Below are 25,449 nucleotides of genomic sequence, written 5' to 3' on the forward strand. Positions count from 1 at the left end.
CAAGGCTATTTTCTAATAATAAGTGCCTTATGTGGGAAAAGGGGGAACAAATTCTACCTAATTAGGCTGCCATGGAGACCAGACTAACTTCTACTTTGTGCTGTTTCTCTCTGGCCTGAGTATGCTTTCATCCAAGTTGAGAGGAGTCTTACCTTCGACCTAAATGGGAGCGGAGTGAAAGATTCTCTTTTTTTGTACTTTCTGGGATCTGACCCATGAAGAGAAAAGAGTGGCATTTCTTGTACTGAAAATGGTGTAAACTCCAACACCCAGACTCCGGCTTTTTCTGGCTCTTCCTTGTTACTTTTAAAACCAACTCAAACTTTCAAGCTAGGATGACCAGTAATTACAGTTCTAATCACTGTTTTCTTGGCTTAAGGAAAATTCCTGATAGATACCTAACTTTGAGTTTGGCTTTTAAATTTTGCATGTTCCAATAACACACTTATATATACTGAAGTGAATATAGCACAGTTTTGCTGGTCCATGCATTCACAAGCGTTTTGTAAAATAAATGATCTCATTTTGCCAAAGCATACTCTGGATTGTAAGAGCATTGTCTCATGAGCTTTTTTATTTATTCCCAAGAAGACCAAATGAACAAAGATAATTAGCACAAGGAAACCTTCTGGGGGAATAAAATGGAAAGAAAAAAATATTTAAAGACACTTAAAAATTTTAACCAGAATAATTTGTAAAAGTCCTCACTGTTTTCCATCTAAATAATTTTTAAATTAAGGAAGTAAAGGGAAAATAAACAGAACTTGTTGTAGAGATTATCAGCAATGAAATGTTATTAGCTGTAAAATAGGGGCTGTAGGTTTTCCAATGAAAAAATAGATTCAGATTTTTTGTTTTATGGACAGTTATGTACCTATAGTTCCAATGGTACCAACAAGGATGCCAAAATCACTGCAGAAATGGGTGTAAACTTGCCTTCTGTCCTCCCAGCTGCTTCTTTGCATTGTCCATCCTTAGTACACAAGCAAATAGTCACTGAGACTAAGAAGAGACCAAAGCACCCCTTCCTCCAAAGGAAAGAGGAGCCTGTCATGAACAAATGCACTAAACAGGAAGACCACAAGATCAAATTGCCTCATGTGGAAGCACCTTCTTGTCTGAAAAACTGGAGATTAAATTCCAATTCTGCAATGAGACCCAGACCAACAGTCTATTATGTAGAGCTGTGGCTCCTAACAGAAGCAGATCCTGCTTGAAATCTTAATATTAAAAACTATTAATATTGACCAGAACTTTCTAGCTCTTCTTGGTCACTATTAACATGCAGTAAGGTAGTTATACCTCCTTTGCCAATTTTGGAAATAGAGTGAAAGAAAATCTGTGGAAGTGTTTCTGAACATTCACAGAGTAGGAAATCCTGAGCTGGCAACTAAATTCAGCTTTAGTTTCTTTGCATTTTGGAAATCAATGAGAAGGATAACAAAGCACAAGTGAAGATTTGAGTAGAAGGACATGGTTTACTGGTGGGCTTGGCAGTGCTAGGTTAATGGTTGGACTTGATCTTAAAGGTCTTTTCCAACCTAAACAATTCTGTGATTCTGTTAACAGCTGTAGATGGATCAAACTCTAAAGGACAGGTAAGGCTAGATCAAGTTGCACCCTAGTAGAGGAGGAGGAAAGTAACTGCCATATGACTGTCATGCCAGGTGATGTGGTGCACCCCCCTCTTTTGGGGGGACATACAGTATTCTCAGTGCTCTTACAGACCTTTATTAGCAAGTTAAGAGTTTGTTTTATCTTCATGGATTATTTTTGCCCATGTTTCTTCACCCAACTTTGTTCCTAGCCAAATGTGTGGATGGATGTACAGAATGTCAGCTGTGAAAGCCCCTAACCATTTCACTGCTCTCACCTACTGCTCTGGGGAGAAAGGATGAAATACTCCATGTATTTTTAGCAATGACCAGCAATGTGACAGTGAGAGATACAGCAAAGAAATAGCTGGTAAGGTTGCTTTAAAATAGTAAGGAACTTCTTCAGCAATAACAACTTTCCAGCCCCACTTAGCACAGTCAGCTGTATAAACTAACATTTTTGAAGCAAGAGCTTGGATTAGGCTCAAGTTTATATTTAGCATCCAAGTTTCAGTTCTGAGAATGAAGGTTTAACCCTAATATGGGATACTACTAGACACTGTTAGAAGTAGGTGAATGACTTGAAACAATTAAATGGTGAATTTTAGTTCATATATTGTCTGCAAATGTCTGCACTTATAAAAATGTTGTCAGTCAAAAAGGTTTGGCAAATGTTTTGTAGGAGGAAAAAATAGCTGTGTTACGCTCCTCAAAACCTATGGGGAAATGATTAATATAGCTGTCAACTTCAACTCCAAGCACACAAATAGTCTTTCAGAATTCAGTCAGAGATCCAAGTTGTGCCAGAAGTTGAACACTTATTACAAATTTTGCAAATCCACTGATCAGTCTATCTGTGTAAGCCTGATCCAAAATACTATTAACAAAGAAACCCTTTGACCGTCTAGCACACTGGATCCTGATCCTTGAAATTTAAGGATCGAGAACTTAGATTCAAAGAGGGACTAGATCTTTATATGGGCAAGAAGACTAGCTAAAGTTATACTGGTTGACACTAAGACAATTTTAATTGGTGTATTCAGTCTCATAGTTGAAGGCCTGAAGAAGTCTCTACCAGGGATAATGTTGTCTAACATGAAGCTGTGATTATCACTCAGGGTTGCTGTTGTAGGGTCCTTATGCCACTGTGCGTGGACCCTATGAACAGAAGTACCAGTCAGTTCCTGAGTTGGTACTGGATTAAGTATAGCTCTGATTTGGTAAAACATGCATATTCATATCCATAGTTTCATTGCTCATAGAATTGAGATCAGTATCTTTCCTGCAGTCTTGTGAGGCTGTATTTTGACAAGGGTCTGATTTCTGCAGCAAAGCCCATTCAAGGAGATTTTGTGCTGTATTTCACTGTCCCTTTATGCTAGCACAAGTATCATTGACTAGGTTTGTACTGTAACCCCACAAGCAGTTGTGTAGGCATAATATTGAGGGAAGCAAGAGTTAGTGGAAACTAGGGTCACTGCCAGAACATATGAACTACATCTTCAGGATGTACTGGAAGCAGGAGCAAGAGGTTGATGCAACCCAAAATCACTTCGGATGCAGCTATGACTGAAGCAAGGACACTGTAAAATTGTTGTCTGAGGGTAGATGAGTCTTTTCTTTTGTATTCCTGTCTTTCAGCATTTTTTCAGCAGAATTTCAGCATTGTAAGAGTGCTAGAATTTTGCTTCTGAATTGTTTATCTTTAAATCATCACCTGTGTTAAGTCAATTATTGCTACATTTTATTACTTTTAGTGCTGTCTTTTTTTAAAACAAGAGCTGTAGGATAGTGATCTGATTTTACGTGACTGAGATGCAGTAAAATAGCACAGCATAAATATTAGATGTTTCCATTTATCTTTTCAGAGTGTTCACGCTTAGGAGGTTCCACTTAACTGTCCTTAAAATAGTCACTCTAAACGATTCCCTTTCAAACAAAGGAGAAATACATGCAAATGAATCGCTGTAGCAATTTTTATAAAAAACATCAAAACATTACAGGGAGCATTGAACCCAGGCATATATTGAATCACGGGCTCTTAAAAATAAGTGCCTGCTGGCCTTATAAGATATAATTGGGCTTTTGAAACATCTTAGGGACTCAGCCAGAGCACACTGCAGTGCATTAGCTATTAAAAACCCTAACTCATTAAAGTGGCAAATTGTGTATTAGACCATCATACAATTTCATCTGTTTCCAGTTCATGTAGAATGTGGGAACAGGGTCAGGACCCTAATGCAGAAGACATCTCATGAAATAATGAAATTTCGTGAGAAATACTGTCACTAAAGCTAATGCGCCCTTACTGTAGATCAGGCCCTGAATAATTACTGGGCTTTCTGTCGGTATTTTGCATTCGCTTTAGTGTCCTTATCCATCGATATCCACAACCAATACTGCCAGATGACTCCATAGCTGTGCCAGACAAGGCCTGGTATATAACTTACTTTCTCATGTTCCAGTTTGTCAACAAACAGTTGACATCTGATGCAGTGGCCTACTTAATAAAAAGGGACATACCCCTGAAGGCACATCTCACAGGCATGTAACTGTTGTAGCTGGGAGCTGCAAACCAAAGAAGGAAGCTTAAATTGTTCTGCAAGATCGATTTATGTGTGCTGTCCTGGGTTGAATAATTACTGCTTGGTCATGCTTATTTACTTCCTGTCATACCTGCTGTTCAGTATAACAGGGCTGATTTTCAAGGAGACACTGAGGGTTCGGGCACATTAGAGAAACCACCATTCATATTATGTACAATTCAGTCTAGTGCAAGCATGGGAGTAGAAGTTTGTTTTTGGCATATTACATACGCACTGAGTAAAGGTACTAGACTGCGCCCAGTCCAAAGTGGAAGTTTAATGTGACCTAAAAGATACCAGTTCTGGTTTACTGCAGTTAAAAACAGTGGCCATAACACCTTATCAGAAGAGGAAAACCGTGCCTCATTCCAACAGGAATTCTACATCTCATGAGCAGGTAGCTGGCATCAGTCTCACAGGTGTCACAGTAGAGCTTTCTTTTGATTTGAGCCCTTCATGATGTTGAGGGCCATCAGGGAGAGTAGACTCCATGGTTGGCACATTTCTGTGAACTATTTCAGGTATGGAGAAACCAAGCACTAATAAGCAATATTCTGGAAATAAGGAAAGGAGAACATGGAAATAACATAGGAAATAACATTTTAGATGGACAATACTCAATCTGCCTTGAACAGTTGTTGTGGCCAGGTAGTATCCTATTCTCCAGCTTCGAAGTAAAATTAACTTATCTGGTAGCCTTCTTAATTTTACACTTTACTCTTACCTTTAATAGAAGCAGATCTGAGTTCTTAATCAAGGACAATTCAGGAAGCTCTGCACAGATGCCAGTTGACTAATATAAGAGCAAAGCAAGTCACTTCCCTCTTCTCTGGGTGGAAATTATTTTCTTCAGCTGTGCTGCAGCAGTAACAGTCCTTGGCCTTTCCACACTGGTGAGTAAGGGCCTGGAGAAATTTGTGAGCAATATTTATAAATGGATCTTGTAGGTCACTGACAACAGCAGGAAAAAACCATGTTGGCAATCTGTTCTTAATTCTATTTTAAGATGCCATGACTTCTTCAATAGCAGGTACAACTTAGACCTTCAAGGCCAGAGGCAAAGTTCAGTATACAGTATAAATTGAAGGCTGTTTTCCTCAGACTCATAGGATACAAATGCTGAAAACTACTGTGGTGCAGGTCCAGATGATTACCCATTCCATACTCCTCTTATGACTCCTTTTTCACATTTTACTCTTATTTGCTCAGTATTGTCACTGTTGCTACCTTCACTCACTAGCCCACTAGGCTGCAAGGCAGCAGGTGTCTTTTCATCACTGTGGATTATGTTATTTCCTGCCTTGTTCAGCCTCCTGTGTCCTCTGCGTTAGCCCTTAAATAAATTTCACTAAGTCTGTCAAACAAGATGTACTATTTATGTAGACTTGTTTTTAACAGCTCATATTTCTTCTTAGTTTTGTGATTTCATCTCTGATTCATGTGTCAAGGATTTAGCCAGCAACAGAAAGCAGACTCTTGATTTCTCCTTCCCTGCTTATTCAGTAACTCACTTTTCCTCTACAGTCCTTCTCTGAAAGTGAATGCCACTATTGGAAACCCTTGCCATTATGCCAGCAATTTCTTCAAAGTATATTTGAGTTGCTTTTCCACCCAGTTATCACCATAGGTACTTGAGTCTATGGCATGGAAAAAAGTTCTGGGAAACTGCTTGCTAACAGAGTGATTGAGCAGATAAATGCCATTAACAGTTTTCATTATTAAAATGTGTTTTTTAAATTAAAATACCATATCTGAACTGATAATTAGAATGGTGTACTGTTGGGACATTGAGTGCACCTAATCCAGATTGGATGTGTAAGAAAAAATAAACAGTCTTGGACAAGCTTTATTCTCTTCAGTCATTTCCTGCATTAGAGGTAGTAAGACAGAAACAAGGACAAGAAAATAGTTTACTGTCTATATCCTGCTGAAGTTGCAGGTAACTTACTACATGCAGAGGCAACTGCTCAGCAGCAAAACAGAAACTTAAGAGTTTTTGTTCTTGGCAGAAGGCAAAAGAGAGCTTTCATGTACGTGTTGTCAGATTAACAAAACTGCTTTTTCTAAAAATGTATTTTGGCATGGAGAACAGTTTAGAGTAAGGTAGCAAAAATAGCATCAGTGAGAATGCATGGAGCAACCTTAACATAAGGCTGCTAGGAAGGCAATGCTATAACATGCAATTCTCTGAAAAATGTGGTGATTTTTTTTCCTTTTTTTGGCTAAATATATAAGCAAATACCTAGATGTTCCTCAGCTTTTTGGGAATTAAGTGGGAAACCATTTTCTTTTAATCTTGTTTTGGAACATGAACGCTGGGAAGCTTAGAATGAGTTGGCAAGTTAGACGATTAGTGAAATGCTTACTATGAATACCCCTCATTTCATAGATGCATGGATTATAAAGCCGAAAGGCACCATTCTCATCACCAATCTGATGGTGCCCTAAATCCTCATGAGCAGGTGCAGATTAATCAGGGAGGATAAGGGAATATAGTTTGCCAAATTAGCAAAGTGTCCTGTGAATATTCTGGTCCACCTCTGGGCAATATTTAACTTACCCACTTTTCTCTAAAAGGTGGACAAAGAACAAAGCACAACGTATTGTTTGTGGGGAGGTGTTCCAAGAACTTCTACCTGTAATTGCAGTTATGGTGAGATCCTAATATGATCACTCACTAGGGAAGGAAACAACATGATTTTTTTTACCCACCCTTGCTACACACTGTGGACATGAGAGTTCTGGGAACTCTACTGATCTAGTTGGTCCACACTGTCCGATTCCATCAGTGCATTTCCTAGAGACTATTCTTGAATCCTCTTGCCTTCCTCAGGATGGGTGAATGGACCAGCTGAACTATTTGTGATTAAATATGATCTGGAAAACCTCTCTGGGTTTTTCTTTCACTTTTTATAATCTTATCTCTTCACAGTATTTTCTATTTCCCAAAGATGTTGCCTAGTTGAGGTAACAGGGAAACAGTGTTGCCTAAAATTTTGCTAATGATATTGATCTTCAAGAAACAAAACCCTTCCCTGTGTTCTCACTGAGCTTCCAAAATGCTGGAAGGAAAATTTTACTTATAAGTGCTTGTCTTTGAAGATGTCCTCAAAAATTAAGATCTAAAGTCAGTGGGATGCTCTACAGTGATAAATAACAAAAATTACCTTAAAATATAAGCATATAGTGTGTCTTAACCATTATTGTTGTAGTGGAGACAATTGGAAAGCAAATGTTTTCTTATTGTCTACTATGTGTATGTGTTAGATCTTGAGATGGAGTTCTATTCTCTTTCAGGATAATGTGAACAATGTATGCATTGGGTTCCAGCCAGGTGTTTCCCATGGTTAGATCTAGACGTGCATCTGTAAGAGAACATGTAGAAGGCACCAATATCCACAGAAAAAGTGAACGTGCAAGAATTTGGAATGCTCAGATGGCTTCAAAACACATCCTCTTTCTTCTAGCTTTAGTAGAAAATAATGTGCTTTTGAGTGGTTGGCTGCCTATAACATTCATCTGTTGTGTAATTGAAGGTGTCAAAATGAAAAGTACTGTTTCTGACTAAGTTCTCTTACCTGTAAGGTGCTGTGTATGCTAAGGCAGTAAGTCCCAAATGCAAATGCACTTTCACTGTGTTTTACTTGCATAGTTACCTAAGGGGGGAAAAAAAAGTCTTCTGCCCCATTTTGGTCAGCAACCAATTATAAACTCTAATGTGGTAAAGTGGCATAGTTTATAGTAATGGGTAGATGTGTAGAGATGTGAAAGCAATTAAGTTCATAGGGAATACGTCTACTATAATATTTTAGATTAGAAGCCAGTAGGTGTTATATGAAGTCTTTAGACGACCTAAACCAGCCATAATGTTGGAAGACAATTCAAGCAATTCTGTCTTAGAGGACCCTAATAATGGTAGGAAGAAGTGTATCTTTATTATACAGAATATGTGGAATTTTGTTGCATCTCCATTTGTGAAGATACTCAGAAGTCAACCAGATAAGGCCCTGAGAAACTAGACTCAACTTTGAAATTAGCCCTGCTTTGAGCAGGGGATTGGACCTCTCCAGAATGTGACCTCCTGAGAACCCTTCCAACCTCAATTATTCTATGAATTTGAAGTTTTGTATTCAAAAAGTCTTTATGCCTTTGCTTATAGGGAATAAGAGTAGACTTTCCAGAGCAAGATTTTCAATTGTTCTCTAATTATTTAAAAATGTAGATCATGTGCATACAAGGAAAATACTGCAATATTTTTTACAGAATACCAAGTTTGTGAGAATGCATCCTTACTTGCATGCACAAATGTCTGCTACTTTGTAAGGATAGATTTAGAAGCAGCAGCTGCAAATGCAGTCTCTGCTGTGTCATTACAACATTGCTAAAAAGAAATCTTACAATGTCTATATGAGTCATGTCTCAGGTGATATCGTGTGATGTCTGGAAAATAGAGATTTTGAAGCAGAAGCAGTATAATGCCTTTTTGTGTTGCATTGATTCAACTTCATTTAAAGAAATACACATAATTTTAGCCTCCCACAAAAAAAAAACAACCTTTATTAAATCAGAAATTAGAAGTGAGGGCAGAGAAAGGATGCTCGGAGGATTACAAGAGAAGTCTCATCCATGTGAGTTCATGAATTCCAAGTGATTCAATCAGTATGTGTAATTCATGTTAGTATTTCTCAAATTACAAATATAAATTGCGTGGCTAGGAAATCTCTTCCAAAGCTAGTGGACAAAAAAAATGATGCGAAACAAGCCATGAATTCTTTTTTCTTCCTTGACAATGTGAACAAATGATGGAAGGAGTGATGTACTGCTTACCTTTGAATCTCACACTGTGATTAATCTTTCAAGCAAACAGTAGTGGATTAGTAAAAGTAACAAGCCAGTATCTGTTAGGCCCATGTGCAGAATCCTGCTCCCAGCAGCCCAGATTGTGAGTGCACTCTTGAAGAAAGGCTGGGAATGCAGTCCCTCTGACACCAGTGAACCTGAAGCTAAGATATTAAAGCCTAATAGTAGAAGCTATTGAGTTTCTCATATGAGAGGCTAAGCTCCTTCCAGTCCTGATTTTTGAAACTGTTCAGGATTGGGCTTTTGGAGTGCTGGATACTATTTATATTTAAGAATGAATCATCCCATTTGCTTCTCACTGTAATTGTCTATAAAGAAATGTGATCACAGTCATCTTGTTGACCTTACCCTCTAATATATTCAGTGATTTACCATTCAGAAGTTGTCGCTGGCTCGAGGCGATCTGAGTGCCAACCTTTATCCACTGCAGCCAGCTCACTACAACTTCATGTGACACAGATGAATGTTTAAATTACAGCACTTGCTTTCACATATGGTTCTTTCATTCACAATGGCAAGAGAAGATTCCCCATCTGCTGTCACAGCTAGGTGTGATTCAGACAGATACTGAAAAGGAAACGTTCCTATCCAACTTACTTGCAGGGTTTTTTTAGGTAAATTGGTTGGTGACGTCACTGAAGCGTGAATCACTGCAGAGAAGTAGCTTCTAGAGCAATAAATGGCTGATGCCTCTATGCTGCTGTGCTTGAGTTAACAGCTCCGGTCATTAGAAATAGTCTGCTATTTTTTACAATTAGATTGCTTCCCAGTGTCTGCTGATTTCGAAGCAGTTTTTGAGGAAGAAAAGTCTCAATGAATTTTTGATGTTTGTGATGCTCAGTGTAAACTGGATTATCTCGTTGCCAACCCCCTTGACACTAAAAAACTGAGACAATTTTTAAGTCTAGCTGTTTCAACAAGGCTGCCGTGTATGCAGTTTGGAAGCAGGGTGTATTGCTGTTAAGGCCTTAAGTCCAGTAAGAGCCATTTAGCTTTTCTTTAGGTGCATTCATATTGTTTTTAATGATATGATGTTGTGACATTAAGAGATACTTTCTCAATTTGGTTATGAAACAGCTAACTTTATTTTTAAATCAAAGGAAAAGACTGCAGGAAAAGACATGTTTTGTGTAAAAGAAAAGGATTTTCATCACACTGCTGTAATAGGTTACAGTAAATTTTCTCTGTTGTAATCAGCAATAGAATTTTGCAGGAATAAACCACCACATCAAAGGTTTCTAACAATCCTTGCAGTATCCACTCTGTGCCACAGAATCCTCTCCACAGGTCCAAGTGTGCAGGTAATCTGCCTTTCCAGTAATAGATGACCCACAAAGGAAGAGTTTTATTGAAAGAGTATTTCATATTAGGCAAGAGGGAACTATCAATTTTGACAATTCAGTCTAAGGACAGGAATTTGAGGCCAGAAATCTTTATCTTTGTGTTGCCTTCAAAACTAACAGAATCATAGGATTTTCACAGGTGCACTCTTCCGTGGACAACTGTGGAGTCAGAGATTACCTAGTACACAGCAAGTATGTTTTCTGCCAATCATTTATCCTACATACTCATTTACCAATGTGCAACTTGTATCCATATGTGCCACCTCAGAATTTGGTGTGCTGGTCCTAAAGAGAGATGGATAGAAAGATGCTGTTTTCTGTTGCAAACCCCAAACCATTCTTACCTTGATCCTGAGCAACGACCTGCATTGTGTCGCTGCCCTGTCTAGGCCCTCTGTGACCCAAACTGTCCATAGTGCCCATCAATGGCAAACCACTTCAGCAACTCACTTCTCAGGGAGCAGCTGCAAAGTGAAATGTAGTGGTGAGCTATACTGAAGTTCATTTATGTTTTCAGAAGTGAAAAATAAAAGGACCTGGCATTCAGCTTTGCATCTGTACTGTCATTCGCAGGTTCGTAATGGGCAAAGCTGACTTTAATTCCCCTTTAAGAGAATGAGCAGGTGAACAAAAGGCCAAGTCAAATTAGGCTACTTTCACAACATCTGTTGTTATCAAGCACTAATGGTCACTGTATATGCTTTTATTCTACAATAGTTGCAAAGTGATTCAAGACTGCTTACTCCTCAGTCAAATGTAATGATTTAATTGACAGGAATGAAGGGATATGACCCAGCTAGGGCTGACATGCCAAAGAGAAGTAGTGAAAAAGACATAAAGGCATGTGCCTATTAGGGCTTCCTGATGTTTTCCACTTGTAAGATATGATTTTCAACTGCTAATAATTTTGCCTTAATATTAAGAAAAATTCCATCTTCATTGTCTAAATGAAAGCGGTAATTTCTTGGTTTTGTTTTAATCTTTATAGTCATGTCCAGGTATAAATCTAGGCAATGACAATGTTTGGGCTTTATTTAAGAAATTCCAGTTACCTTTTGCTTGAACTACTTTTGTGCTTTTGTATTTTGGAGCCATGGTGACTGAAATGGAGCAGGAGCTTGGGAACAAGGAACATTGGGAGAGGACTTGGGTAGTTTACTACCAGGGCAGAATAACATTCTTGGCCATTGGTTTTTAGTTTGATTTTTAAAAATATCCTGCCTTTTGAAATACTTTTGCACTCTGTATATTGTGATGTTGAAAGCTGGTTGGTTGTGTGTAATATGTGCTTTAAAACAGCCTTACAGTTGATTGTTTGCAGATGAAATAACTCTTACAGTTCTTGGAATTTTTTGCACTGTGGAATGACTGTAAAGGACTGCAACAGCTCCATCACAGCAGATAGTTGTGCCGTGTTAGAGGGATGCCCACCTCTTTTACCTGGAACTTAGATGTCCAGGATATCCAAAATGGTAGAGAAGAGTAAATCAGTGCCTTAAGTGGGAGGAAGCTGAATCAGGAGGATTGAAAAGGAAGCAGCTGTACTAACCAATCTAGGAAAAGAAACATCAATGCTAACAAGCTTTGAGTCCAAGATAGGATACAGACATGGTAAAACTTACATGAAAAGATGTACTGTGAGCGTTGGCAGAAAATAAAAATCTAGACTTTTTTTTAAGTTCTTTTATATGGTATTCCCTTGTATTCAGTCCTATTAACCAGTGGTTTATCTACTTCAAAAAGAATCTATGCTCTTGTGTTAATGTTGTTTGGGTACACATTACCAAGGCAAATAAAAAAATAATTTGAATTGTAGACTGTGCTTTGAAAGAAATTATGCATTAGCTCATTAGTGCCTGTGTGCTTGCTGGCAGGGTGCCAAAGCATCTATAACTTTACTGCTTCAGTTTTAATCAGAATTCTAGACTCATGCATTTACAACATGGGCAACATTTTCACTCTTACCCTGGATGTTCCTTAAACAATTGCAATGTCCGTTTTAGGTTCTGAATAAAAAATGAAATACCAATCTGCTGTGCCATGAAAAAACACCCCATAGGTTTTAAGGTTGACCACAAATGACTGAAGCATTTTCAAAGCATCCACATCTTTTTCATACCCTTTCCTCAAATGGTAGCATTCAGATGCTATTATATATAGTTTGTTCTCTTGTGTTAATTTAACAACCTCTCCAACATCAAGAAAACAAAGTCCACATGTCTTTTTCAACAAAATTTTCTGTCAATTAGCATTCCTTATAGATTTTGGCTATTATATTTATTAGACAGCGAAGCATATAAATATGGGTATAATTAAGAAAGAGTAAATAATACATCAATGATACCAGCTACAACTTATGAATAAAATTCTCATATTACAGTTCTTGCCAGGACAACCTTTGGGAAGAATGTTTTGGATTTGGCTGTAACTTTTTTATTTCTCTACTTCTTGATACAATGCTGAAACTTTCCAAGAGTTTATGGAATAGATATATAGTTTTGACTAGAAATATTAATGAACAACTAAAATAAAGCTGACAAATTTCAGCCAGCACCCACTTCGGTTATAAGATGTAGTTGCTAATAAACTTGCACAAAAACTGACAACAGCTGCCAGTTTTGTTTGATTTTTCTAATGGAACAGTTTGTGGTTTCACATCCAAAACTCTTAGGTTTTTTTGCTTTAGGCTTTATCTAGCATTTACAAATATTTTTCTTTGATTAAATTTTATGTTCTTCCATTAAATTTCTCAGAAATAGAGCTTATAACTAAGATCTAGTGAGTTTCCTGCTTTCTTGGCCAAATCCTGCCTTAAATCCATCTGGACACCAGCCCATTTCTTGGTGCCTTCTTTTCTTTTGCCTCTTGATGTTTGCTGTTCTTGATATTGATAAATCTTTCCATAGCCCATACTGTTATGTATGTAACAAGAATCACTAGCATTTCTTCTACTTCAGTTGTCAGATACATCGACTATTTTGTAAGGATCTCCTGTTACATAATTAGCAGTGCTATTTAAGACATCTGTTGTGGGCCAGTGAGTGCAGGACGCACAGCTCAGATTTACATGCAAGATTTCACTGGGGGTGGAAATTTCCTTTTCTTCCTATTTGGTCAGGGCACAGTTCCCAGTGCATTCTGTGAAGTGTGTGCATTGCTTTCTCCTGCTAAGAACCTAATTTGTTCTGTAAATAGTAAATGGACCCTGTGGATGTTTTGGCATGTGGCCTCTATAATAATGAAGATATGACAAAATCATTAAAAGGAAGATGCATTTTCACCACAGCATCTCCAGGAAGTCAAAAAACTGACATTTAATAATATTTCACTCATTCCACAGAAAAAGAACCTGAGACTCACCAGGTGAGTTTAATAGATAGAGCAATCCTCAGTTCCCATAGGGTAAAACTGAAACAGAATACAGTTACAGAGAACCACCAAGGTATAGTCCTTTTTTTCGTTTGGGCCCTTTTTCTTCATTTCTGGATGTAGTTTCCACTTTTAATAATTCAATGTTTTTAGTATTTTTTCAGATAATGCATCACAAATAAGGATTTAAACCTTCAAATTAAGTTAAACACCTTTGTTTCCTCCATCTAGCCTGTATCATCCCCAGATAAATATTCCTCTGAAGGAGAAGAAAAAATAGTAAAGTAGTTGGATGACTATCTCCTACCTAAGCAAAACTTTGGCTACAGATAAAGGATCCAGATCAGAATTAGTAAGGACAATTTCTCTGAATACCACAATAATTTGATGGATACTTAAATTTCCAACTGTCTTGAATGTGGTGATTTACTTCCAGACATGCCTGGCTTGCGTCAAGACAGTACACATATCACAGTAAATTGTAGAGACAGAGTAGAATTATTCGTAACTTTGATGGCTTACCAAACACTAAAACAAAGTCAGCATTTATCTCAAAGATTTAAAATGAGATTATAATAATGTAATCGTCATCACTCTTTACGGGCTACTCTATAAACACAAATCAAATAGACACATCTGTGTTCTGAAGCACTACCCTGTGCTGCACTTAGTATCTGTGGTCTCTCCTAAGTGATTATATTTGTGATTACCTGTAAACATGTCTGGTTTTGTGTCCCTCTGGAAAACAGATTCACGAAAAAGTAGAAAACAATTATGTGTTTACTTCCCTAGTTAGTTTAGCTGTAGTTTTAATAGCAGTTAAATGAGCACTTGTGTTTTCTGTGTGCCTTTCTTTTAAACTAATCTCCGCAATCTTGCAAGGTAACAGTGATGGATACAGAGACTTCAGAAGAACAGGCAGTGTGGTGCTGGGGATTCCTGTTACAGTGTGAGGACTTAGGTCATCCTTGTTTGCCTGCTTGCAACTCTCCACCTCTCGTCCAGAGACACAGGAATTCATTTTTGTAGCTTTCAGTGGCAGGATGAGTTGAATGCATTTCCCCTATGGAACTTTTTTCCAGAAATGTGACTGATGTGTTGATCAGAGGGAGGAAACTGACTGTATCTTTCTTAGTAAGTTAAGAATTTACATGTCAAATTCTACACTTTAGAAATCTGAGCCAAGCTTATTGGAATCAAAGGAATTAAGGACTCTGGAGAGTAAGACCAAATTAGTTTAGTTTGGGAGAGGGCTATGGATTTGTTCCTCAGACTTTGGGATCTAACTATCTAAATTCCATTCCATTCAAACCCAGCATTTTCTGGATCACTGTTACATTATTTATAAGTGTTTTGATGTTTTTTTTAAAACAGCTTAGTCTTTTCCTTTTGTTTCCAACTTTTCAGATGCTGGCCACACATCTCCCACTGACAGTATGTTAAGCCCCTTCAGCCTCAATGCGCGTAGACTTGCAACGCATGAAAACACAATCTGCTAGTGTGTTCTCCACCATTGTTTTCTCTAGATGCTTTTGTATGGAGTGGAGTGGGACTGAGTGGTGCTACTTACTGCTGCTCAGACATGCTCATCGTGTGAAAGGGAGAGAGCCCCCAAGGGAAGATGGCAGCCAGGAGTGACACCTCTACTCAAGCTGAACAGATTGATTAAAGCCTGGAGAGCCCCATGAAGTACAGGTAACCCCCATTTGCATTTTTCCACACAAGGTTTTTGGAGTTCAATATGTGTCCCTCAAATATGATGTTGCCATATTCCTTTTGTTTCACTTCAGAGTATTTTCTGGAGTCTCTGCTGGGATGCAATAGGTTGTATCATGTGTTAAAGGACAAAATATCTCTTTAGGTGGCAATACCAAACTCCTTACTTTAGTAATCTGAAAACTGAATAAAACACTATTTAAACTTTTCACATTTAAACAAAAATTTTAAAGCCTAATTCTGAATTAACATCTTCCACTTCTGTTTTGGACAGAGTTTGTACTAAATTTGATGTTTGCTGATAATGGCCAGCCTTGTCCAAATCTGTACGTATTAGTTTATTGACTGAGAACTCACTGGGTACCTAGTTTTGAATAGTCTGTTTTACCTTATGCCACTTTTGTCAGAAGCTAAAACTGCCCTGTAAGTGACATGCAGTGACTAAAAACCTACTGTTCTAGCTGACCTCACTGAAAGGATGATATCACTTACATGGCTGTCTGCTTAAGAGTATTAGCACTTTCATTGATGACACTAAAAAGCCCAGGTTTTACCCTTTCATTGACGTCAGTGGAAAGGTAAGGCTGGTTTACACAGAAGTAAACCAATAAGGATGTCCTGCATTATACAATTACTAAAAGGTAATCTTTTTTTCATTGCCTTTATTTATTAGTGACTCATATGGTCCCAGGACAAAATCCACACCGTGTTTTAATGACTTCTATTGTTGCCTCTTAAACCTGAAGAAAAATGCATCCCTATACCTCATTTCATAGCCCTTACCAAGCAGGATTCCCACTACAGTGGGGCAGAGGTTAGTATAAGGAGTGAAAGACCAGGTCTTGACAGCCCCATCTTCTACTAATGGAGATGACTGTAGAAAAAATTCATGTTATTTTTACAAGTGCAATGACTTAATTGTTTACTTATTCTGTAGTGTCACTTGCCACTTCAATTACAGGCAAATTGCTTGGTTAAAGTCGAGGAAAAACCAAACGCTAATTTCCAGGAGCTTAAGGCTATATTTTAGGAAGGAAATAATTTAATTCTAATTTTAAAAAAATGTTTGTATCTCCTTTTTTCTTCTGTAGCTTTATATCGCATTGTGCTGAGCTTTTCCAGACAGGAAAAGAGGGAAATATCTGTTTCTCATAGAAAAGTGGAGTTAGCTGGAAACTAGATTACAACAAACTGAGGGTTTTTTCTTTCATTTTAATACTGTTTCAGCTCCATGGAAAGTGATAATGGTTGCCTGTGATAAGTAGGCATGTTGTAAGTACTGTTAGTAAATGCAGAGTTCCAGTCTGGAGCTTCATTCAGTTCTTACCTCTGTATTGTAAGAATCTATTCAAGGATGGTATCTGTTTTACCGTACTAAAGCAGAATTACTGGTACAGTGAGTTGTGTGGAACAGGGAGCTTTTGTCCCATTCTGTCTTTGCAGAGATTAGTATAATAATGTCCAGTCTGAAGAGTAGATTCCTAGGTGCTACTATGTTACAAATAATTAGTGAAACCGGTACTTGCACTGTGATAGTAAGAGGAGGGAAGTACTTCAGCAAATAATTAAACGTGGAAAAATTGATAGGGAAAGTTTGAGTAGAGTTCTAACTGCTTTTTTTGGCAATAGTCTACTGTCCATTTGCTTTGGCTTTTTTTAGATCCTCATCTTGGGTAGAAAACTATAGGAAAAGGAATGCCGAGTGATAAAACTTTTTTTTAGACTTTGTTTCTCAGATATTCCTTGTGAGACACTAGATATGGCAAATATCCTTTTTAAAACACAGGACAGGTAAAAAAGTCTCTACGATTGGTTTCACACCTATAAATTTGTGGTCTTTTGTAAGTTAATTATATGTGAGTAAATAGGAGGTAGAAAATATTAAAGGTTAGCTCTACAGAGAGGTAAACTTAATACAATACACCCTGGGTGAAGACATAGTGGTAACCCTGATTAATATACTTTGCAGTAAGACTAAAGTGCCTTTTCTCCATTGTTTTTGTTTGTTTTGTTTTCTTTTTTTTTTTTTTTTTTACCTCAGAAGGGCTTGTGTACTTTGCCCTACAGTCAGGGAAAAAAACATTTATAACAGTAAAAGCGAGGCTCAGAATAGTCATTAAGGTATTCTCACAAACCGTGGTTACCTTAACTGTTCAGAAGAAAAGACCTTCAGATTTATGGGTCAGACTGGACTGCTTCTAAATAATCCTTATTAGGTCTTATATTACAAAAGGCAAAAGAGCTATACAAGATTAGTCCATAGACTGGTAAATATCTGAGAATATACTTTAATTTGTCAGATTCAATCATATTCAGGCAATTCAGTACTAATTACACTTACCTTGTCATATGGTACCACAGCAAGAGCAAACTATGGACAGAGCTGACTGAAAAAAAAGTAATTAAAAAAAAAATCATGCAAGTGTTCTTATTAGTTTTCCATGCATCTGCTGTTAGAATTTATAGCTCTACAGTTTGTATTAGGAGCTACCAGTATCCTAGTATTTATTAGCTGAATTAGTCTAATGTCTGAGGTGAAAACACAAATAGTGAGATTCTGTTTCCAGTTCCAAGAGAAATCCAGAATTACTCAACAAAACTCATAGTTACTCTGGATTGGTTTTGTATGGAACTTTCTGTTATTTTTTTATGAAACTTTCTATCTAGCCCAGAGGTTTAAATGTAGAAATTAGCTTAAACTGGTAATTCTCTTCTGTGAGATGTTTTGACCTGTGAATTATCCTAGCTAAAAATATCAGCTTTGCAATGCTATGAACCTTTTACGTATCACAAAACATGTTTTTTAAGGGACTCTACCCGAATATGTAAACAGCTACTGGCTGAGTTAAAGTTGTGATTTTAGTGTGTCATAACCTCTTAATTTGAGCCAATTTTAACCCATTGGTTCACAAGCTTCAAATTATTTCTTCCCCAGCTAAAATCCTGTGGTACCTTTGCAGACCAGATGCTCACAGCGCTGGTCTGTGGGTCGTTTAGACTTTTGAAGGTTCCCTCTTCAGAAAACCGGAATGAACTTGAATATCATAGCTTTATCTGTTTTGGTCGTATTTGTTATCAGTATATCTACTTCTGTATCTTCATGAAAAATGAGTTGTCTGTTTCACATTGAAAAAGATTATAAAAATAGTAGCTTTTATTGTGCTTCTGGCTTATATCTTGAAATACGTTACTTTTAGCTATAGTAACAGGAGAGAGATTGGTACAATCTACGATAGTTGCTATAGTGTTTATATACAGTGCCCGATAGACATTTTTTTCCCCCACTTTTTAATTTAAAATTAATTAATTTAATATTATATTCTTTTGGAAGCATTATTGTAACATCTAGGAGTTCAAGTAGTCAAAGTCCAGCTGTGCTGTGAGCTTTGTCACTGTGTAGTTATTATCCATCTCTTAGTAATCCTAAAATCACAATTTAGGGTAAATTGACCATGTGAATTAAGGAGAAAAAAAAAAGCAGAGTAGAGAGAAGAAGAGGTGAGAAAAGTATTTTTGCATAGAAAAACTGATGCTCTATATGAGATTAATAAATATACCATGCAATACATTAATTTCTCCCTTCCAGCACTATTTATGTAAGTGTAATTAGATTTCAAAACAATGAACAAATCTTTGTGACAGAGTATCAGACTACAATTAGCCTGATTCTTCTCCTAGTGAAATTAATGAAAATTTTATTACCGACTTTAGTGGGAGCAAAGTTAGGTCTACCCTTAACCCTTGTCGTAGCTCTCCACATATGGAAGTAATTAAGCTGCTGAGTAACTGAACATTATTCAATACTCCAGAGTGCAATTCTCTAAGATGTCAGCACTCCTTCAACAGCTAGCTATTAGAGTAAAGTTTCCAAGTCTGGCGTGTTAATCTCTCCCCTCTGAGATCAAACATTGCACCTTCTATAATAAGAATGACAACATTTTAATGGGCCAGATAGTTATCAAGGATGCTTGGAATCACTTCTATGTTTGTTGTTGTGTTTATCTCAGCCTTAAGCCCTCACTTGCTATTCTAAAAACAACAGAGAAATATTGAGATTGCAAGAAAAAGCTGTCAATCTTATCGAAGTTGGTCTCAGTTCATCAGAGTATTTTTCTAACCTAAGCAAGACATGTCTTCAAAAAACAATTTTGCACCAAGGAAAGAAGACCTTGTAAAACCTGGAAGAGTAGGTCAAAACTCTGACCTACTGTAAAAGCCTCAAGAGGCACTTGGTATTTTGAAGAGTTCTTACAGGTGTGTAGACATCCAAGTTAGTATGCCCAATGCTCATGCTGTCAATGCAAATCTTCAGAAAACTGGTACTTTGATTATAGCTTTATCTCCTGGAGACAGGATAGAAATGTGACTTGATTGAAATGCAGAGGTTTTAAAAACAAAAGGCAACTCTTCTCCCCTTCTCCCCTGCATAATGTGTGTGTCAATGTGTCTGGGTGTACGCATGTGGTATTTAGAATAACTTCATGATCTGGGAGCCTTCATTCTGAATTTTTTAACATCTCGAGATTGTTAGCCATTCTGTAGCTCAGTGACTGGATGAACAACCTACACAAATAGATTCTTGACTGTTCATCAAATATAGGCCCATGCAAGAGTAGGTAAATCTTCATGCATACCTATATAGATGGTTCACACATGCACACCCAAAGTAGCAAATACAGGTACTGCTAGCCAAAAAAAAGATATTTACTCCAATACGTGCTTAAAGGTGCAAAAGTAGACATATGTGTTCAGTCACGCACAAATCAGACCTCTGTACGATCATGTACAGCTAAGAGAACCACCCATGTATTGGCCACAAGAGGTATGTACCAATCAACTCATTAAAATATTGGCTTGTTATTCATTGCTGATAAATACATTGTTAATTTGTGTCCCTTTTTTTCCCCTGTTTATTGGAGTGTCAACTATGTGTTTGGACTTCATGTATAGAACAGAGAGGAGAAAAGAATATGGCTGCAATGATAATCACTTAGTGGGTGATGCTTCTGAGAAAGTCTTTGCAACTAGAGAATGCTTCCCAGTCACTAATATACTACTATAGTAAGCAATACGCTGTTATCAGGGGCAGAAATTTAATAAAAATCTGGTTTACCTTTGTGAGAAGGTAGGAGAGTTGTTTACATCCACCATATTAATGAAAATGTTACAAAAGCTGCTGAAATCTGGCAAGGAAACACAAGTGAACTTTCAAGGCTTCTTGACCCAAAGTAAATATTTGATACAGAAGCAGACATTCTTTAACAGGATGCTGTCCTGACTGTCTGCCGCAGGGTCTGTGATGTTGTAGGTTTGACAAGAGATAATCTCCTCTTAGGATTCAAGATCTGTTCTAAATCTGATTACAAGAGAAGTCAGGATAACAAAGTTGGAGTGATCTGTCCAGTAAGTGATCTTCTATAGCAGTCTCAATTGTAAAATTGTTTGTATTGTGAGTGTATGTATGTGGATATTCTATGTAAAATGGATCTATAGGCCAAACTGGTCACTTCAGACTGAGTGCCATTGGTATTTATAAAGTTCCTATAGAAATAGCCATGTCATTGGGGCTGCAATAGTGCTGTGTCACTGGGGAATCACTGCATCATCCTCGTTGAATCATGGTAATGGCCAGTGTAATGAACATGAAGTTAGCAGTTGCTCTTTCCTATGGACTACAGAAAACCTGCTATACTCAGAGCCACTCGAAAGGGCTGCTGCTTGAGCAAGGAGGCTGACAGTGCTTCACAGCACTGGCATTCAAATTGTAATCCTGCAAGGTTATCACTCCAATTTCATTGCTTATCATTCGAATTTCTTTGCCAATATGAAATTAAAAGCCATTTGATACCTGAGGCTCCTGGCTCAGTATCTCATAAGCAATTTTAGAATTATTAGTCTTTGGGTCATTAATATTCTCTGCTTCTACTGTGATGATTTCACTTCTTGCAAACAGTAAAAATACTGAGTTGTGAGTGAATGAAAAAAACCCTATAAATACAGCAGTTAAAGGTTGTTTTAAGGATATATATTCTTTGATAACTTCTCAGGAAAAAAAATTGTTTAGAATTAAATTCAATTGTTTTTAATTTCACTGGTTTGAGACAATTTTTATGTAATATAACATTATATAAAGAATGTGGTAATGAGTTTATCTTTGCAGAAATACAAATAAAACAAGATGTTAAAGCATATGTTGAAGGACATGAGAAATAAATAGTGAAAATTCAGATATTATAGTTTCACCTCCAATTAGATTAATGAGGGCTTTCATACCTTTCAGTATTTTTTTTTCCCCACTGCTGATTCCTAAGCTTTTCCTTAAAGGTTTTTTGTTACTTCATGAATGATCATGCCTCTTCTAGATCAAAATCTATGAATCTTTCAAGTGCTCTTGCAAATCCTGTGCAAAAAAAAGCATGAATTGGTTTCTCTCATTTAGCAGCTACTAAGGTAAGATTCTCACTGAAGTAAAGATTGTCCTAAAGCTAAGTCCTAAATAAATTATTATTCTTTCTCAGAGCTGTGGTGGACTCATCATAATTTTACAGCCTGTGTTACTGCATAAGAACCATTCTCACATTTGGCTGTATTCTCTTGGAGTGCTATCTGATAAAACTCCTGGGTGAATACTGGCGGGTTGTCATTCTCATCCATCACTGTCATCAGCAGTGTAAGTGGATCACTGTACAGTAGCCTGTTCTCAGCAAGAACCTGAATCTCATGCTGATACAGTTCAAATTGATGAAAAAAACCATTTAAGTAATATGATTAAAGTGTTTGTTATTAATCTTAGTGGAATTTGGCATGAATATTTCCATTCATATAAAAACTCTGGCATGATCTGCAGTATAGATGTAACATTCAACTCCCTTTTAATACTAAAAAAAGAAATCTGGAAAAATTATAAGGATGTGTAGGACTGAAAGGGGCTAAGATTATTAAAGTTCTGTGTTGAGCTGCAAAAGCTACTTGTAACTTGTGTTACATAAAACTTTTCAGTAAGGTTTTTTATAGATTGCACAAAGCCTAGTGTTATTTTAGCAGAACTAATGGAAACAAGAAGGGGACAGGAGAATATAATAGTGGACAGCTAGTGTGTAAAAAAGAAAAAAAAAATTTACTCCTTTTCCCCCTCTGCCAACTGTGTCTCCAGCTAGAGTGAGGCGTAAAAATGAACTCTTACACTACTCCATGCAGCATGTGGACTGTGCTGGTAGATACTCAACTTTTCAACTGCTAGCCTATATAGTTTGGAAGTGATGCAACACCAAAAGAAGCTAAGTAGTCAGTCTTGTCCATAAGCTGAGAATTTCTGCTATGAGCTGGACGACAAAGACACAGCTAAAATTACTTTATATTTATAAATTTCTCTGACAAGTATTGATCACATTTCAAATGACAGTATTTCAAATGAGAGCTTGTCTATAGAGATCTTCAAACAGGACTTCATTGCATGCACTATACTCAGCTTTATATATTCCAGAGAAAAATCTAAAGCCTAAAGGTAAAATGTGTTATCACTGACAGAAAATAGACTTCAGGATCCCAGATGGCAGCTTGCAGGCTTTCCTAATATATGGAAGTCCCAGGGCTCTTTCTATAAATATCTAGGACCATATGTTCCTACATCACTGAAACATCAGTAAACTCTTTTCTGTTACATCCCTTTGGAAAAGTGGGACAGTAGCATCATAGTAAGGACATCCAAAAAAATCCAAGACCAGATAGTGTAGACAATAAGATCTGTACTGTATGTCTACCCAGCTCAACATTTGGCTTAGTATTCTTTCTTATTAATGCTTGTTATAGGCTGATGGATTCTGGGATCAAGTTTAAGAGGACATGAAACAGTATTTAAAGCACAGATTTGCTTAATAATAGTGCTGCTGCCAGACCTGGCTTGCTGCAGGAGCACGCGGACTGCTTTCTGTGCTCACCGTTCGATCAGAGGGCCCTCTGCATCACCTTTAAGACTGTGATCTGTTTCTGTCCTCACTGGGCCAGAGGCTGGGGTTTTCATTCTGACTGTTTTCAGGTAAATTACAGTTGGTTTGCCTGGTATTTGGGGGGAATTACGACTAATTACATAGTGAAAGGTCATGAGTTTTAGTCCCATGAAAATAACTATGGAGGAAGTATAAAGGAATGCAATACTGATGTAAAAATCCAAACAGATTTAATGCTTCAAATCAGAATTAAAGTCCAAGTTAGTTATATTTAAGAAATCACTGGTTTTATAGTTGAGGGTCAAATCCTTCTCCTAATCCAGTACAGTCTTTCTGTACTGGAAAATAGAACTGCATTCTGCAATTGATATCAGAAGCTTATTCTTGAAGGGAGGAGTTTAATGGATAAGGTACTGAACAGAATATAATTCCTAGGTTAGTCACAGGCTGCCTGTATGAATTTGGGTAAGTGACTCTACCTCGTGTCTTTTCTTCTGTAGGAGGAGATAATAGCATTTTCCCACTGCCCAGAAATGCGAAGAGCTATCCATTGAGTGGCAGGGCAGCATGGGGTCATAAAGCCTAGTGCTGTGAGACAAGGAGTTACTGGCAGGCAAAAGACTGTTTCCCTGGCCTTATCTTTAAGAATCCTATTGTTTCACATATGTAAATTTTCCTTAATCCATATTAACAAAATACTCTGTGTACTCGAATCTTCTGAGCACTAGTTGAAGAAGTCATGCTACAACTTCAGACTGGTTGTTCCTTATATTTATACTTACCTCTGCCTGACTTCCTCTGTCAAACTCTAGTATTGCATAAATGTTTCTGGCTGGATCAACTGAAAAAAAAGCCCTGAGGGGAGCTCCCCTTCAAATAGTAATAGACCTCTCTACTTTGCCACTGAACCTGGAATCATGGGTAAAACATTATTATAAATGGAAATATTCCAAGTTTCAAAAAAAGTATTAGTAACATTGGAATGGTTCAGTCTCAAGGACAAAGGGTCCCTCATAAACACCATTAAATTTTTGCTGGCAACTACAGAAGATTGTTAGTAAGAATAAGTAGGCACAGAAATTAAACTGCCCTGTAGAAATCTTCTAGTTGGAGCGCTGTCCAGGCACTTTGGGTGAACATTAGGAAGTTCTTGTGCTATCATTCCATCTCCTTACCTATCCTGAGTATGAACCAAGAAGCTTGTGTCTGGTGTTAGCAGCCCAGAATTTGTTCTTATCAAAAGAACTTAATCCCTTTTATCAGTTAGTCTTTTTAGACAGGCAACAGGCCTTGGGATGAAACTAGAGACAACATTGCTCTTACATCTAGCTGCAGTACAGTGTCTGCTCTTAAAGCAGCTGTGGTTGAAGACTGCAACAATGTTTTTTGCCATAATAGGCTTCTTAATTTATATTATCAAAAAATGTTGAGATATGGTCTATTAGCTATAGAAGGCATCTGGGAATCAAGAAATGCTGGACTTGGAGCTTCATTTCTGCCAGACTCATTCTATGTATCAGTACGCAGGCTTTTTATGACACTGAAGTTAACCAGTTTCTATTGACTTTAACTGGATTTATGAAAGAACATCTAAATACCCAGCCATCACTAATCTCTACCTCAGTTATTGTCAAATATAACAATTTTTGCCTGCTTCCTGCAATATTGCAGGACTTGCATATGTAATTTTCTCAATCTGCTTTGAGATCCTTTGAATATATAATTATGTTATTATTCAGACTTCTGATGAGATAGTGCAAGCCTCCACAGTTCAACAAACAGCAGTATTTTATATCAAATAAATTCAAAAGGGTAATAATGAAATTGAAATAAAATAATGAAATTTTTCTAGAACTTTGGGACACATTTCCTTGTTGTTACGTGGTGTAATCTTTCCATCATCACAAGCCAAAGCAAAATCAAACTGGTGAAAGCTTTGCCTGACATCCTTTGGCAGACTGAAAGTTAACTCATTTTCAGATAGATTTAAATATGAAATTGAGTTAGCGGAGCTAAAAATATTTCTGCAGTACTG

Source organism: Buteo buteo, chromosome 11 (genome assembly GCF_964188355.1).
Source record: "Buteo buteo chromosome 11, bButBut1.hap1.1, whole genome shotgun sequence".
NCBI classification, from domain to species: Eukaryota; Metazoa; Chordata; class Aves; order Accipitriformes; family Accipitridae; genus Buteo; species Buteo buteo.